General features: G+C 38.9%; 1 long non-coding RNA gene across 2 annotated transcripts in view; it reads left to right on the top strand.

Annotated features, from left to right (window-relative positions):
* The first annotated feature begins 2,357 nt into the window (after positions 1-2,357).
* LOC102480887 (uncharacterized) overlaps positions 2,358-16,655 on the top strand; it is a 33,376-nt gene continuing 19,078 nt past the window's right edge. For both annotated transcript variants that reach the window (XR_335700.1, XR_001370982.1), the window contains exons 1-2: positions 2,358-2,430; positions 14,260-14,349. This is a non-coding gene — a long non-coding RNA (uncharacterized LOC102480887). The remainder of the gene's footprint in view (positions 2,431-14,259; positions 14,350-16,655) is intronic.

Raw genomic sequence — 16,655 nt, 5'->3', positions numbered from 1 at the left:
AGTACAACAGTCTTAGAATCCTTCTAGGGTAACAGTACATGCAAACTCTACCAGCCTATCAGAATTCCAATGCAAGATGAAATCATCTAGGTTTAACCTCTGATGTAGTTCTTAGGGTGATAGGAAACTTTAGTCTGTAAACTATAAATATTCTAGTCTTACTAAGTTTTCACCTCTAACACTAATGATGTATTCCAAGAACAGGAGGCATACTTTTGGCAGGCAAACAGTTTCTTCCTTGTCTCCTAGGCCACCTCTTCCCTTATCTTTATGCCGTATCCCCACATTCATCAAGGCTTTGGGATATTCTCTCATAAGAGGATACCTAATGTTCTAATCCCTTATTGAGTTCTGATTCCATGGATATGGTGGCAGAATTCTGAAATGATCCCACAACCCTGTCCCCTTACGTTCACACTCTTTACTCCCATGATTAAGTTACATGCTATGACAAAGATGAAGGGATTTAGATATGATTAAAGTCCCAAATTAGTTGATTTTGAGTTAATCACAGGGAAGATTATCATGGGTGTGTCTGACCTAATCACGTAAATTTTTAAATGGCTGGGCCCTTCCTGAAGGAAGAAATAAAAATTCTCCTGTTGGTCTTGAAGGATCAAACAGCAATGTTATAAAATGACCATGGAGACTGTGTAAAGACCCTGTGAGCAACTTCTAGCAGCTAAGAGCCATCTTTGGCCAATAGCTAGCTAGAAAATAACTTCAGTCATACAGCCACAAGAAAACAATTTATTCTAACAACATGGGAGAAGTTGGAAGTGTGTATTTGTCTGGATGAGCCTCCAAAGGGGCATGTTAGTGACCAACATCTTGTTTTGTCCTTGTGGGAACCCAGTTAAAACATGAAGGGCTCCAGACCCACAGAACCTATGAGATAATGAATTTATTCCATAAGCCCCTAAGTTCGTGGTAACTTATTACATAGTAATAGAAAATAAGTGTACCAGGCCAGATGTAAACCAGGACACAGAATTGTCTACTTGGTCCTTTCTGCTTTCTCTCAAAATTAGAAAGCAAATCTTTTTTATTTTGAGAGTCTTATTAGTTTCTTTTATCTATAGGAAAATGAGTATAGCATAATAATAATAGCAAAACAGTGGTATCAAGGGAATTAAATTATAAAACATCATATGTCATAATAATTATTTCTAGGGCATATGAAAACTAAAGAGACAAGATCAGTCTTCCCTTTCTTTTTCACTCTCATAGGGGAAAGCCTGCATTAGATGCTTGTCTAAAAAGAGGATGGGTGTGGTTTCTCGCTTAGGAAATACCCAGTGGTGATGTAGGGTGAACCTTATTTTAGAAGGACTCTTAACAGTCCCCAGGCCCTCCTTCATGAATTCTCTTACATTCAAGTGTTAAAGCTACTTACTCTTCCTGTTACTCCACTCCCTGCTTCTTTGTCTATGGATACCTCATCTCTCTCATGAAAGGAGGCAGCTTTCTTCAAGGCATTTAGTAGGAAACAGACATTATTTATTATTTAAATGTTGAACACTTCCAGTCTGCATTATCATTGTGCCATTGCTTAGGGCAGTTAAATACACCACAGATAACTATTTATCATTTCTTTTACAATGAATTAAATGGATCCCCTCTGTCTTTTGGACTCTTGTTTCTATTTGGAACTTTCATTAATTTATTCTGAAAATGAAAAATAATGATATAAATATTTTACCTACGGGCCAGCAGGTGGCATGGTAGTTAAAGTGCTGGCCTCCCACTTGGCTGACCACTGTTTGAGTCCAGGATGTGGCAGCATGAAAATTACTGGAGAATAGAGGAAAAAGTTTTACGAGGCTATCTGACCTGCGGGGTAGTTTCTTCCTTTCCCTCTCACTGTCTTTGTCTTTCTCCAGCTAGCACACATGCCCTATGGCACAAATCTGTTAAAAAAAAAAAGATACTTATTTCAAAAGGTCCCCCTCCCCCGCCCCGCTATAGGGCGCCTGCGCTCACCAGACAGAGAGAGACATAGAGACCCCAGGGGGTCTGGCCACGCCAGAATCCCTTCTCTTCCATTCTCCTCACGGGATCTTGGGCACGCATGCATACGCGCCCGGCGTGAGTTTCAAGCCACCGGGTCTGGGACGTGAACTGCGGTTGACTACGTGGGAGTCCAGCGACATAGCCATTATGCTAACTACTGGTTCCTTCAAAAGGTTTTTGTGAGGATTCTTAGCACTGCAAAACACATAGTTACTATTATCTATCATATGCCTGACCCTGTACAGGATCTTATGTCACAATAGAGACTCTCAGATTAAACCTCACAGTGGTTCCTGATCATTCAGGGGTGGGTGGGGCTTAGAAGCTAGAGTATCAATTGGGGTCCCAAGTTTACTGAGACTACACAACTAAACTCTATCAAGAGGAATTTAGTCCAGAGACGTAGTTGAGATCATGGTGAGTAGTTAAGAAAAGTCTTTATTTTAGGATTCTTTTTCTATTTTAAGGGGCAAGGAAAAAAGATAATTGAGTGGATGGTTATAAAATTTCAGAATCTGGAATGTTTGCTCTTAGAGTTCCTGTGGGTTTTGAAGAAAATAGGGTGTGGGCATTGGGTCCTAAAAGTATGCCAAATTAGAATTATGGATCCCAGCAAAGTTTGTTTTCCTTCTGGGCATATACAAGGGCCTATCTAAATCATTAAGTTGCCAATTTTGTATATGTATGGTTGTGCCCACACACATGCTTGCATACATACCATAAAAAGAGGCAGCTTGGGACCAGCAGATGGTGAAATGGTTACACTAAACTCCCACGTAGTAGACCTTGATTCGAGTCTGAGGCCCAGTCACTTAAAACTCAGGCTGGGTGTGTGTGTGTGTGTGTTTGTGCGTGCTTGCATGCTCAAAATCCTGAGAGGAGAATGGAGGAGACGGTATTGCTGTGTTGCCATTCCCATGGAGTGATGATTTCTCACTTTCTATCTCTCTGTGACTCTCCAGTGAACACATGCACCCTATAGCAAAAATCTCTAAAAATAAAATTGAAAAAAGGCAATTCAGCTAACCTTGGGACTTTGATATTCTTCAAGCATTCATATATAATGTTTGTTCCTGCATCCTTGCTAATCGGTTCACAATTTAAGGTAAGCTCAACAAGGGCTGCCTTACATACTTCTGGAGTTTCAGTTTTTCTGTTGTTTGGCCTCTGTAATCTTTGTGTTTTATATTTTTAGCCCTTTAAAAAATGTCATCCTTTTCCCAGGGTTGTTCTGATCACTGGGTCAGAAGCATCAGAGTTCCTGTCGTCGGTTGTGGTTCAGCTATGCTAGTACCAGAGGTATAAGAATATCATAATCCCAGAGTGATATAAAGACCTTTCCAAAGAAGATGAGATAGCTAGAGGCTGTAAAGGAAAAGTCTGAAGGATTTGACCATGTTAAAATGAAAAGCTTACTTTCAGAAAAACACCAGAAACAAATTCAAAAGATAAAATACACACTGGAGAAACCTATTCTCTCAACACATCTGACAGATCACAAAGTGCAACTAGAGTCCAACATAAAAAAAATGAGCAAGATGGTAAGAAAATGGGCAAGGCGTGCTAAAAGCCAACTACAGACGAAGAAATAGGAATGATCTATTAATCAACAAAAGGCTATTTATTCTTAATAGTGAAGATAGAAACATAGTAAATATGAAAACATATTAAGCATTAAAATGAACAGTTTGGTCATCAGTAGAAATGTTGGCAAGAGAGTTGGGTAATTGGCATGTTCCTGGCAAATGATAAGCATTCCAGAAACTTTGAATGAATCCACTGTGTGTATCCACTGGGAATAATAAACAGTTGTATTGGCTTAACCAATGCTCGAGCTTGTGGTTCAGAATTTGAACAGTGGTCCAACAAAGTAGAGATGCCCCGTGCTCATGGACCCCACCGCTTAACCAAATTCAAGCAAAGAAGAAAGACTCCTCTTGGCAACTCATTCTAATAAACCACTTATTTGATAGTCTTCTTTCTAGTGTTGATTCAGTTAAAGTCTGAAGCTGATGTTTTTCCCTTTTGTATTTCTTTTTTCTGACTCAATACCTTTTCCTGCCTAGACTTTTTTTCTTTTTCCTTGAAGCTTATAACCAAGTTATGTCTTAGTATTTTCCCAGGATATGGGCAGTTCTTTCTAGCTTCAATCATGTCTTTCTTTCCTGTAATTCAGGATTAAAGAAAATTAAAATTACGTTTTTGTCCCCCTTCTTTTTTTTGAGAGGTTTTTGCTATAGGGAGCGTGCTCTCGCCAGACAGACAGAGAGAGGCAGAGAGATAGAAAGCAAGAAATCACCCTCCAGGGGGGATGTCCATGCCACAGTCCCTTCTCCTCCATTCTCCTCTCGGGATCTTGGGCATGCACGCACACGTGCCCGGTGTGAGTTTAAGCTTCCGGGTCCGGGACTTGAACCTCCGTTGACTACATGGGAGTCCAGCGACATAGCCATTACACTAACTGCTGGTCCCCAAAATTACGGTATTTTAATTTCTCTTTTCTGTCCTTCCTGTTTCATAAGCTACACTTGCTGTGTATGTTGTATCTCTTTCTGTTATTATACAATGGATCTCTTTTTTATTATGCCATGTGTATAATTGCTATTTTGTGTTAGGGAATTTTGTCTCTCTAGGGAATGCTTGGCAATGTCTAGAGATATGCTAGTGGCAACTAATGGGCAGAGTTCAGGAATGCTGCTAAATATGCATAGAATAGCTACTGTCACAACAAAGAATTATCCAGTCTACAATGTCAGTTGTGCAGAGTCAAAAACCTCTGCCCTGGGTCAAGGCTAAATCTTGATAAGTCTATACTTTGAAATGATTTCCAATGATTGTAGAAGACACCTAGAACTTCCATAAGAACAATATGTAGATTTTTGCACCCGTGGATAATGTTTTTTGATTCTAATGCAAATGCTAGGTACATCTTGAGAGCATGTATGAATATTTAAGGCATAAAATCAAAGAGCTGTCCTTATGTACCTAACTTCTAATTTTAAATATCTTAACAAACCTTGATTATCTGATAAGTTCAGGGTTTGTGGTATTCGTGTGGGTTACTTTTTGAAGTTAATGAAAGGTAAACTCAAAATACTTTTGTTTAAAACATTGTTTTTTTAAAAAAAGATGGCATTTTCTGACAGAGGCTCTTGAAATGTCTCTGAATCATGAAATAAGTTGAAAAAGCTATTTAAGTATTGTATAAATAAGGGAAGTATTATTCATAATTTCTTCTAGATATGAGATTGGGCTAAAATGAACTGAACAGAATATTTCTTTCTAAGTGTGTTTTTTTATAAAAAAAAAATAAAGGAAGTCAACATGTAGCAATATTGAGTTCTAGTTAATCAACATTTGATTGAAATTTAATTTGGCACTTTAATCACATGTGTACTTTACCCTTATCAGGATAGAGAAATTCCTCAAAACTAATGAACTGACCCATGCTCACTTTAATCTCTTTTTTCCATAAATATACATATTTGAGCACTTGCTGTTCTAATTGCTTGCAAATTCATTTGCATGATTCCCTTCAATATTTCATAGAACTTACAAAATTAATTACTTGATCGCTATAAGAATAAGCATCCTGTCTCCTCCCTTTCTGTATTAAGGCTAATTTAAAGGGAGGAATTTAATTCAATAGAATCTCATTGTTTACTCAAATTACACATGCATAATGAGATCTCAGTAGGAAAGGATGCTGAATGACACCTTTGAGACTCAATCAGTACCTTGGGGCAAAAATATTATAGTCTAACCATGCAGTCATTAAGACTTCCCACATTATAGCCTTTCAATGGTCAAACGTGTAGTTTCTAGGGATCCTCTCAATTCTAAAATGCTAAAAAGCAGCTTCAGAGGAGGATGGACAAAAACTTTAGGGAGCAAAAGCCTTCATTATCACCATTACTGCAGTGGGTTATCTGGGTTTCAGGATTTTCAAAACTTGTTGCTACTCTATACTTAATAAGTTTGAAAAATTATCCTCTCGTTTATTTTCCTTTTCTATGAACATTTCTTCACTTGATCTTAGCCAAAAGACTGAGAAATGATAGGACCATTTCCTGATATTTCACAATATCCTTTATATGAAGAGTTGAAATAAAGCACTAAGATGAAAAGGTATAGATACTATCTGGAGCAAGTTTTGGATACCATTTTCTCGTCTCTGTTTTATTCTCTTTCTGTTTCTCAGTAGTTCTATGAATTAACCAGAATAATCTTGAATGTAGTTTATACATTCCCTCGGAGATTTAAATTTATTTAAAAACTTTTCATTTATGGGCAGTTAATTCAGAGATGGCTTCACTCATGCCCTGTTTAGATGTCACAAGTCTTAGCTGTTATTCAAGGTTGGTTGAACCATGTCAATTTGCTTACTGCTAGCCACATTTAAAAAGAATTTAAGTTGGCTTACAAAGATGTAAAATTAAAACTATGCCCTATTCATGTTTGACTGCTCCATGCAAACCTGATGACAATCAAAATACCAGCTAGTACAAAGAATCTTCTGGTCATTACTGGGGACAGTTGCATCGAAGGCCACGTAATCAACAAATAATTTGTTGTCTCTATTGTGGCCTCAGCATTGAGGTGAACACTGTGCCAACACTGAAACATTATTTGTTGGACTTTATCATCTCCAATAACATTTCCCCTGTTTAGGCTCAGATCTCCAGGAAATACATCTATCTAAAACATAGTCAAGCAAGAGACATGAATTAAATCTATGATCAGCTCACATAATACAATAGTACTTCTGGCCCTGACTGGAGACCTGCTTACTCATACTTTGTTTATACATGTAACAATCATGATTTTCTGATTGCCAAGCTCATAGCACGTTAAGAGTAGTGAGTTGAAAGGTGATAATTTCTCCCGGAGGCACATTGATAGTTGAAAGCCTCTGGCAGTTAAGTGTGCAGAAATTTAAAAAATAGATAAAAGGCAAAAGTTCCAGAGTACGAGGGCATTGAATATAGGGGCACCAATAATAAGACCTAATGCAATAATGAGTTGCAAATAAATACTTGACACTGTTTTAAAAGACAGGGATAGACCCAGCTGTGGGGACACGTTTAAGAGAGAGAATCTGAGGTGTGGGGACATGCTCTGAGCAAACACCACCTGTCCTTTTGGGGTTTGGCAGAACCTTGTAACTTGTCTTTCCCTGACCTTGGCTGCAGATGGAGCAAGGGTGGAAATTACTAGGGGCGTTCCAACAGACACATCTGATGGACTTCAAGAAACATCTTGGCCCCGATTAGTAAAGTCCAATCCCTGCTCTGCATCTGAAAGGTTCTTTAGCCTTCTCTGGGTGTAGTGGTACACTCCTTATAGAGAAGTTCTTTAGCTCCTTCCCCACACTTAACAGCTAGTTCTCTGCATTGGAAAAGAAGATGAGATTTTTCTCTTGATGGGATTATCGCCAAGGGATTCACCTGGCCCAGTTTGACTAAGCCTATATAGATCTGTTAACTGCTTCTTATTGTTTGTAACCTGGCAATGAATCTATGACATGTCATGAAACATACATGTGTAATGTCTCCTTGTACTATAAATAAAGAGGCCGAGTTTGTCTGGGTGGCTCAAGTAGCAGTGGCTCAAGAGGCTCAAGCAGCTCAAGCAGTGGCATGAGTTGCTTGGGCTACCTAGGCTCAGGCTGCCTGTGTCCATTTCTACTCTATGTCTTTGTCTCATTCTTTCCAGTTCCCCAGTCCTGGCAAGATGGAGGGCTTTCTCTTTCTCGTCCTCTTTCTTTTCCTCACCAGCAGCCCCCTGATCATGATTCAGCCAGACCCAAGCCCTGGGGCAGACGCCGACACCTAGCGATGGTGGTACAAGAGGTGAGATGCCACTGTTTGAGGCTAAGGCCACACAGGAAGCCCAGGTTCAGATCCCAGGCCAACATGGACAAGGCAGGTATGTGGTACATGCCTGGGATCCTAGCTAAATGAGAGGCCAGGCGAAGGATGCTGTCAATAACACTTTTCTCTTTCTCTCTCTCCTACTTGTACTTGTTCTCGCTCTCCTTTATTTAAAAGCAAGCACAACGAAAGAAAAAAAAAAACTCCTAAAAACAAAGAAAAATATATAAGCCATATTATAGCCTAATAGTTAAGGGAGCCAGATCCTATACGGCCAAACGTGGTTCCAGTCTCAGCCCTCATAGTTTAGAAAACACACTGAATTGTGTGCATGTGTGCCCCAAGCCCAAGAGGAAGAGAAATGGAAGAGGAGGGATGATGGCATGACCACATCCCATTAGAGGGTGCTTTCCACTTTATTCGCTCTGCTTTTCTGTTTCTTTCTGGCATTAAAAAAAAAAAAAAAAAAGTTATACCGGGGCCAGCAGGTAGCTTGGCAGTTAAGGTGCTAGAGTCCTACATGGCCAACTGTGGTTCAAGCCCTGGACCTGGTGGCTTGAAAATCATGCCAAGCATATGTGCGTGTATGCTCAAAATTCTGAGTGGAGAATAGAGAAGAAGGGACTATGGCATGGCCATCCCCCTTGGGGGTCATTTCTCACTTTCTCTTTTTACTGTCTCTCTCTCTCTCTCTGTTGAGCACACAGGCCCTATAGCAAAAGAAAAAAAAACGTTATACTATAATGTGCTTCTTCCTAAAATGTTTATATATATATATTTTAAATGCTTGTACCTAAAGAAAAAATAAAGAACCTCAATAATCAGGAAAACACAGTCATTCTGGTAGATTTTTTTTCTTTCTCTGATAACTTGAGATTTTAGCTTTGATGAGGTAGGACTAGCAGTAAGTGGCAAGTGAAAGGGAATCATTAAATGTTGGATTGTCTGCCATGTCATTTGACAGGTTCTGAGGGCTAGTAAGAGAAACTCTCAGTGAAAGAATGTTTAAAAATTTGTACTAGGCCTTGAAGCCGGACCGGGATTTGAATAGATAGCAGGCTTTTGCACTGATTAGCTATGACGTCCATTTTTCTTTCTCTTTGTCCCTGCTTTATCTCTGGAATGTGGTCCAAGGTGATGGACCTCTTCAGGATAGAGATTCTAAAGGGGCAGGTAGTGATGCCAAAGCAAAATCTTCTAATTTCACTATTTTTCTCAGTTTCCTTCCATCTCTCTGACCATCTTCATTTTTCCAATCATCCCAGGTCAAGGAATTCTGCTCCAGTCTGATGCTAAGAGCAGAGCAAGGCAGTAGGATTCTCATCCTAGGTTCAACTTCTAGCACTTTCCAGCTAGGTGACCTAAGCAAGATGCTGAGCCTGAGCACCTAAAGATAACTCCAATACTCACAAATCTTGACCCTACTGATTGCCAATCAATAGGCTAATGCAGATGCTCAGTATGTTCTAAACTCCCAAATTCTTTATGATGTTTTCTGTATTAGTTTTCCATTGAGTGCTGAAATTCCTCAGGATTCCTCTTTTCTCTTTGTCTAAACCCAAGACCTCAGGGGCCTTATTATGGGCAAAAACTGTACTTTAGGACTTTAAATAACTCCGTAGTAATAGCAATGCTGTGATTATTATTACATGTGGTTTAAATCTCAGCATGAAGAGCAAGTAGTCGAAAAGTCTCCTTTCTTTCCAGCATTTGCTCTAGGAAAGTATGTTAAAATGGGTATTATTTGGTTGATCAAGTGAAATGTACTAGGAAATTATAAAAATGTAGATGGCAAGTCTGAGAGAGGGAACAGTTATAACTCCAAGTCAGCCTGCCTAGGTGCTTGGGGAGAGTATGATAATGATGGATCACTGCCCGTTCCAGCCATTATGTCCTGTTAGGTTCAAGTCCACAGTCTAGAAATCCTTATCAATCTAATGAAGGGGGCAGTGTGGTCATCCATACACGATGAGCTTATTTCCATCCAAACCAACCTAACTACCACTCCATTTACCAGAAGCAAGGCCTGCTGTGTCTTACTCAGAACTGTACTCTGCTATGGTTTTGCTCCTAATGAGAAAGACCTCTTTGTTCTAATTGGTTTGAGAGTGAATCCCCCTCCATGTCCCCTGGGGTAATCTGCAAATGCCCAAGGCTCATTTTGTCCGCTCTCATAACTATCCAGCCTCATTCCCTAAACCCTCTTAACCACCAGAGTCAGAATGATTTATTTAAAATGCAAACCTAACCATTACTCTTCTATTGTTTTCCAAGTCCTCTAGACTGAGTTCCAAATTTCTTAGCATGAAGCCCTCTGTGATTTGGTCCCCTGCTCAGTGGCATAGCCTTATCTTCTGCCAGTCTCCAAAGAGAAATGTATGCTCTAACAACAATGCCAGAGTACTTGTAATTCTTGCTTCCTCCCACCATGATACTGTTTACACCTCCTCCTCTCTGGACTGTGTTGTCCTCTTTATAAAAACATCATTCCATACTCTCCTTACCTGGATATTACATCCTTGTAGGTTTAATGCAGACATTGTTTCCAACAAACCTTCTTGTAACTCTGGGGGCAGGGAGGGGGTGGAGCCAGGGGTGTGGGGGGAGTTTGTGCAAACGTGGTTGTGCTCTGTATTTACATCTATCGTTGTGCATAGCTCTCTGCTTACCAGGGTATATCGATGATCTGATTTTTCTTTTTTATTAATCCTGGTTAGAAATGTGTGCTTTTCAAGGATGAAGACTGTAATTTATCTCTAGGCCATGAGCACTTAGCTTGAGACTTGGCAGCTTCCTCAGTATGTCAAACTGAATCTTTAGTTGTGTTTCTAGAATCTTCTGATCCATAAGTTTCCTCCATTGGCCCATGAATTGTAAATCTACTTTGATTACTAGACAAAGAGTAGAATGGTCATGCTTCTAAGTCAATATAGATTGGCTGGCTATAGCCTACATTTTCCACTTGATGAAAATTCCTGTTTCAAAAGTCATTTTGACATCTCAGTCCTTTGCATCATAATAGGCAAATGATCAGGCAGAACACATCCCTCAAAAGAGTTGTTTTCTAGGGACACAAAAGCTAAAAGTAAGTCAAGAAAAGTCATAGCCTTGAGGTTTTATTAAAGAGATAAACCAAATCCTCTTGAAGGAGTCAGAAAAGACTTCCTAGGATAAGAGACACTCTAAATGGTGGTAGGAAAATGGCTACGATTTTTTAAAAAAACTAGAGAATGGGCAGAGATAAAGGGGAGGGGGAGATGATGCCTTTCAGCCAGAGGAATATCAAATGCAAAGAGATAGAAAAGCTCTAAGTGTATTTAGGTAACAAGAACACTTGTGATCGTTTGCCTTCTGATCCTAATGTGACTCATAGTCTCCCCATTACCCGTACCTCCATACTCCAATGACTCTAACTCCTTTCTCTAACCTAATGGTTCACAAACTTGAGTGAACCACAGAATTGCTAGATCACAGATTACTGAGCTCCGCTACCAGATTTTAGATTCATAGACCAAGTGACGCTGATGCTGTGGTCTGGAGCCACATTTGAGCACCATTGAAAAACTTCCCTGTTGACACCATTATGACAAAGACCTGAAGGCATGTTCCCTACTTCCACTCCAGACGCTGTAGGATACGGATCTCAGAACTCACCGGGAGCCTTGCCTTTTGGACTCTGGAGGGACAATCACACCTAGAAACCACAGCCAACTGCCCATTGGCAAAGCAGCCACCATCATTTAAGTTGCAGAGCAGAGTGTTTTCTCATCATCCTGGCAAATGAAAGACTAACTTAGACCATCTGGTTCTGTAACACCCTCCTACACCACTGCTTAAAAGCAGCTGAACATATTTTCTCTTACATCTTGTCAATAAAATATTGCTCCCCCAGGCTGTCAGCTTGCCATGTTTGCATCCCTTAAGCAAAGGTGGAGCAGTTTGTAATGGTACCAACAAGAGGGCAGTATGGGGTAACTCCTCAGCCTTTCATTGTCGATATTCCATGTACCCCCATTCTTGGGGCAGATTCTCTAAACTGATGGCTTAAAGTATTTTTTAAAAGTGGAACCAAAATTATCAAGACCTTCCCTAACTGCTGTGCCCTTTCTGTCCTGTTAATTTTGCTTTGCCTTATGACAGTGAAGAATCAATGTTTAGCATTTCCAACAGCCAGGTAGTGTGTGTACACATTTATTAAGATTAATTAAAAAGTAACAAATTGTAAAGTAATAACATTAACAACCAGTAGAAAAAGTGTAGACATTTTGACAGTCTTTTTGAATTTCATTAAAAGATGGTAGTGACAAAAACCCCAGAGACTATTTCTACTTTACTAAAGAAATAGGTCACAGATTCAATTACAGTCACTGAAGCATGGACTCAATCTATCATGGCAAATTAAGTACATTTTAGCAACCTACTTTCCTTTAAAAATTTTATAGACACTTTCAGTGGAAGAAGAAAGACTATAGAAAAAAAAAAAAGAAATTGTAAAACCAAGTCCCACCCTTACTCCCCCCTAGGCTTTGAGTAAGCATTTGGCTTATTTGCTTTGGGTATAAGACAGAAAATCATTAAGAAATACTCAGCTCGCTCACAATTATTACTCCTCACTTGTTCATGGTTTAATGATGCAGATTTGGAACTGGGAGTGGGAAATGGCTCCAAATTAGAATCGCTAGTCTTCAAACAGGGTCTTTGTTCTACAGGCCCAGCCCCGCCCCCTTTCTTTAAAATAAGGCTATTTGTACTTTATAGCTTTTGTGAAATTTTTGCCTTAGACTCTCAGCAGACACATTGTGTTCATTTCTGAAAAGATAAATAAATAAATTGGCCTGTGGATATGGTTTAGCGAAGTTCAAGTATTAAGACAATGAAACACCCTTTTGGCCATAGCAAAATTGATTTCATATTGACAACTGAAATTTATGAAGGGGTCTCTTTGCAATGAAGTTGCAGGGCCCACCTTCAATACTACAGCAGCATCAGTAAGTGTAGAGCATAAGTGAGTAATACCCTTGTGTTTGCCCTTTGGTGAGGAAACAACATATTCACAGCCCTGAGGAGGAGTCTTGAGATTCATCGTTTGTCCTGGACCAGAAGCTTCAGAATCTCAGGCTTAGGCTTTGTTCCTACATGGTGGTGCTACCAAAACACCTACTCTGAGTTTTGGTGTTGCCTAATACCCAGCAGTCCCTCCTTTTCTATTAGAACTCTTGAGTACACTTTTCTGAATGTAAAATGGGAATAATCAAGATAAGCAATTATGTTTGTCCCCTAGAGAAGTAATAGAGGCGCTTTATGAACATCTGAATCATCCTGCTATTGTCCGATTAAATAAGAATCTCTCTTCCACCAGGTAATAGGTTAAATTTACAGGTAGAAGCCCAGAGAAACCATAGCTCTAATTTTAATTACAAAATCACAGCTTCCCTTGGGGATTAGGTTTAACAGCAGCTCGTAAGGGGAGATCTCAATATGGTCAACAGTACTCTGCAATATACCACAAATCCACAGGTCTTCATAGCCTGCTTACTTGGTAGTATATACATATAATTATGAGTCCAGAGTTAGCATGTCTTACAGCACAAGCTCCTTCAAACTACAGAGGTAAGATAATGTAGGCTGGTATGTCTACCCATGTGTTGTGAAACTCTGTCTGAGACTGCTCACAGAGAGACTAATGAGTTGAGGAGTGACTCATATTTAGCAGCAAACTGAGGCTGCAGGTTCTCCACATCAAGGTGATGGACAAACATTGGTTCTTATCTGTAGTAGCCATACTAATCCTGAATAGATTGGGGAAGGGGAAGCAGAAAAAGCTGTGTACTTTGTTGGCTTTTAGGACACTAAAATTTTCAGATTGTGTGCTAACTACATTTTCTGTTTATTCTTCAGTTAGTATTGTAGGAAATCCTGTGCTACTAAAGTCTTCTGTGCTGGTGCAAAAAAAAAAAACCCTCAATACCAAAATATTTATAAATACATAAAATGTTCAGTAATGTATAGCACATAGTAATTGTATATGGTAAATATTCTAAAGCATATTTTAAATTACATTCAGTGCAATGAAATGTTTATACTATAAAAGACCCCTGGGAATTGCAACCAAAGGAAGAACTACTCCCATCTCAAGTTTGTTGATGAGTGTGGAAAATGTCTACAGTATTTAAAGCATAGCCCTGTCCTCAAGTGTTCTAGTTTATCTCATCTTGAGTGGGCCAAGTATTGGTAGTTTAAACTTTGGTGATTCTAATGTGTAGCATAGTCTAGTATCATTGATTAAATTGTTTTTCTTTATCATTCTATATTTGCTCAATTTGTATAACTTAAAATCACTCTCAATGTGACTACCTTATATTTCTCTCTCCAGATATTTAGGGAATGGTCAACTTCTAAAACCAGCCTTATTTCTGGAGATGTATTCTTCCTGCCTCTGAGAGATGAGGATGGTACTGAGCTGGTGAGTCTCTGTTTGGGGCCTCTGACTACTGATCAACACATTTGCTAAAACTCACAAAGCAGAAAGGAGGTGGGGTTTCCGAGAAGGACAAGTGCTTAGTCCTGAGCTTTCAAGATGATTTTAACCTCTGAGATCAATGATGATAAGATGGATACTCGAGATCAATGCTGAGCAGTATGAACTCAGGAACTCATAGGAAGTTTTCTAGAAATATGTGAGGGACAGTTCAAAACTAGTGAAAAAAGTCTTTCTCATGTTTGAATTTTTCAAAGTAATAATCAGATGGTGTGCTAAGCTTAGCATCTTTGAGAGATGGTATAGCATAATGATTAGGACTGCAGATTCAGAAGCTAATTTGCCTGAGTAGAATACTCACGCAGCCACTTGCTGAATGATTTGGGGCAGGGTACTTAACCACTATGTGTCTCATATTCCTCACCTGCATGATATTGATGGTAATTGTACCTACCTCTAGGGTTATTCTGAGGATTAAATGATTTTATGCATGTGGATTACTTAGTCAGGGGCCTAGTATGGAGTATGAACTGAAGAAATGTACTTTGTTTTTTTATATGTACCATCATAGGTATTATGTAGGTGGCTGTAATAGTTAGAGCAGCTCATTCTGTGTCCTTAATTACACATTTATTTTATTAGCTTAAATAACAGAATAAAAAAAGTGTTTTCAGAAATAAAGTATTGACATCTACTTCTGATGGACTATTCATAAGGCAGTGTAGTAGAGTGGATTTGGACCTGTTAGGTCCCTAGAAGTGACTTTGATTAAGTCTTTGGAACTTTTTAAATTCTAGTTTCATTACCTGCAAACATGGAGAGTCTATGTATTTCTTGCATTCTTTACTCATTAGAGCCTTTGGGAAATATTCTTCATGTTTTATGTGACAATTATTTTACCAAGAGCTTATCATAAATTATAGCATTTAAATCTCATGCTGATACTTTGAGAAAGATACCATCCTATTGTCTTCACTAATGAAAAAATGGAGGCCAAGACTTTCCCAAGGCCACCAAACTAGTTAAGTGGCAAGTCTCCCAAGTGTAACAATATTTTTTAATAGTCTATGGATGTATCATGTTACATACATTTTATATGGGAAATTATAGTGTGTAATAAATGTTATATTTAATTATTTAGAGAGTCTCTCTTTGATATTATGTAAAGAGAGAGATAGTATGGAAGGAATAAGTTTTGATTGTAAGAGTCAGTCACTCATTGCTTACTATTATTGAAACTGATATCCTAATAGCAACCAAATTTCTGTATTTAGTGATGACTTAGGAGAGACATCATACTATTGATTACTTTTATTGTTTACCTTTATTTTCTTTGGTGATGCTTTGGAAAAACACATTGATGAACTACAAAACAGTGATTTTATACACATGAAAATGAATTAAGTAATTTTTATTGCTGAAGTATAGCAGTGAAGAATAAGAGCTCAGGAAGTAGAAGGGAGATCTCTGGAAAGTAGACTAACTTGAGTTTCTTCGTTGAATTATTCCCTTCCATCTGAGTCTTACTCTGTCTTCCCCTCCTCCTGTTCCCTGAGAAGCTTGACTATCTCTTGATGAACTTGGCATAATAACCACGCACAGCTGGACTGCAATATGGCTTGAGAAGAAGTACACTCACAGCCTGTGATGTTAGATGAGCTTCAATTTGTTCAAACTACTTGCTGTGTCAGTCTGACTCCAGGCATCTGTGTGAAAAATGGGAAATTTAGTTACCTATATAGATAGTAATAGAAATAGTCATACTTCGAAATTTTGTAATATTTTTCAAGTTACTACGCACATTCACACATCTCACACGTTTCAAGCAATGCTTACAACTGTTTGGTAGAGAATTATTGTTCTTTATATAGAGTAAACAAACCTGAGACTTGGGGAATTTTTTACTGGTCTCATCATATAGCTGGTTAAGGGCATACACATATCTTTACTAACCCTGCCTTTTTGTGTGAACAAGACTATTTTACCTGCCCAGGATTATCTCCACTCTTATTTTTCTGGAAATAGTCCCCCTTTGTTATGGGAATGCCTGTTCTCCCAATTACAAGCATTTGTTTCCAGCTACCCTGTTTTAACCAGACCTATGCCCCTGGCCATACTTGACTGATACAAGATTGGACATCTGACCCAATGTAGGCCAATCTTTGTCTAGAATTTTTCGAATTGGAAGTTTCCAGTAATGGCAGCTTTAGATACCATGTTTTTTACTATGTTAAGAAAGCTGGTTTGCAGGACTCAAAGGAAGCTGACAGAAAGAGATGCAGAGCTAGGGA

This window comes from Tupaia chinensis, unplaced genomic scaffold (genome assembly GCF_000334495.1).
Source record: "Tupaia chinensis unplaced genomic scaffold, TupChi_1.0 Scaffold000499_1, whole genome shotgun sequence".
Taxonomy (NCBI): domain Eukaryota; kingdom Metazoa; phylum Chordata; class Mammalia; order Scandentia; family Tupaiidae; genus Tupaia; species Tupaia belangeri.
The sequence above is the reverse complement of the archived record's forward strand: the minus strand, read 5'-3'. Positions and strand labels throughout refer to the sequence as shown.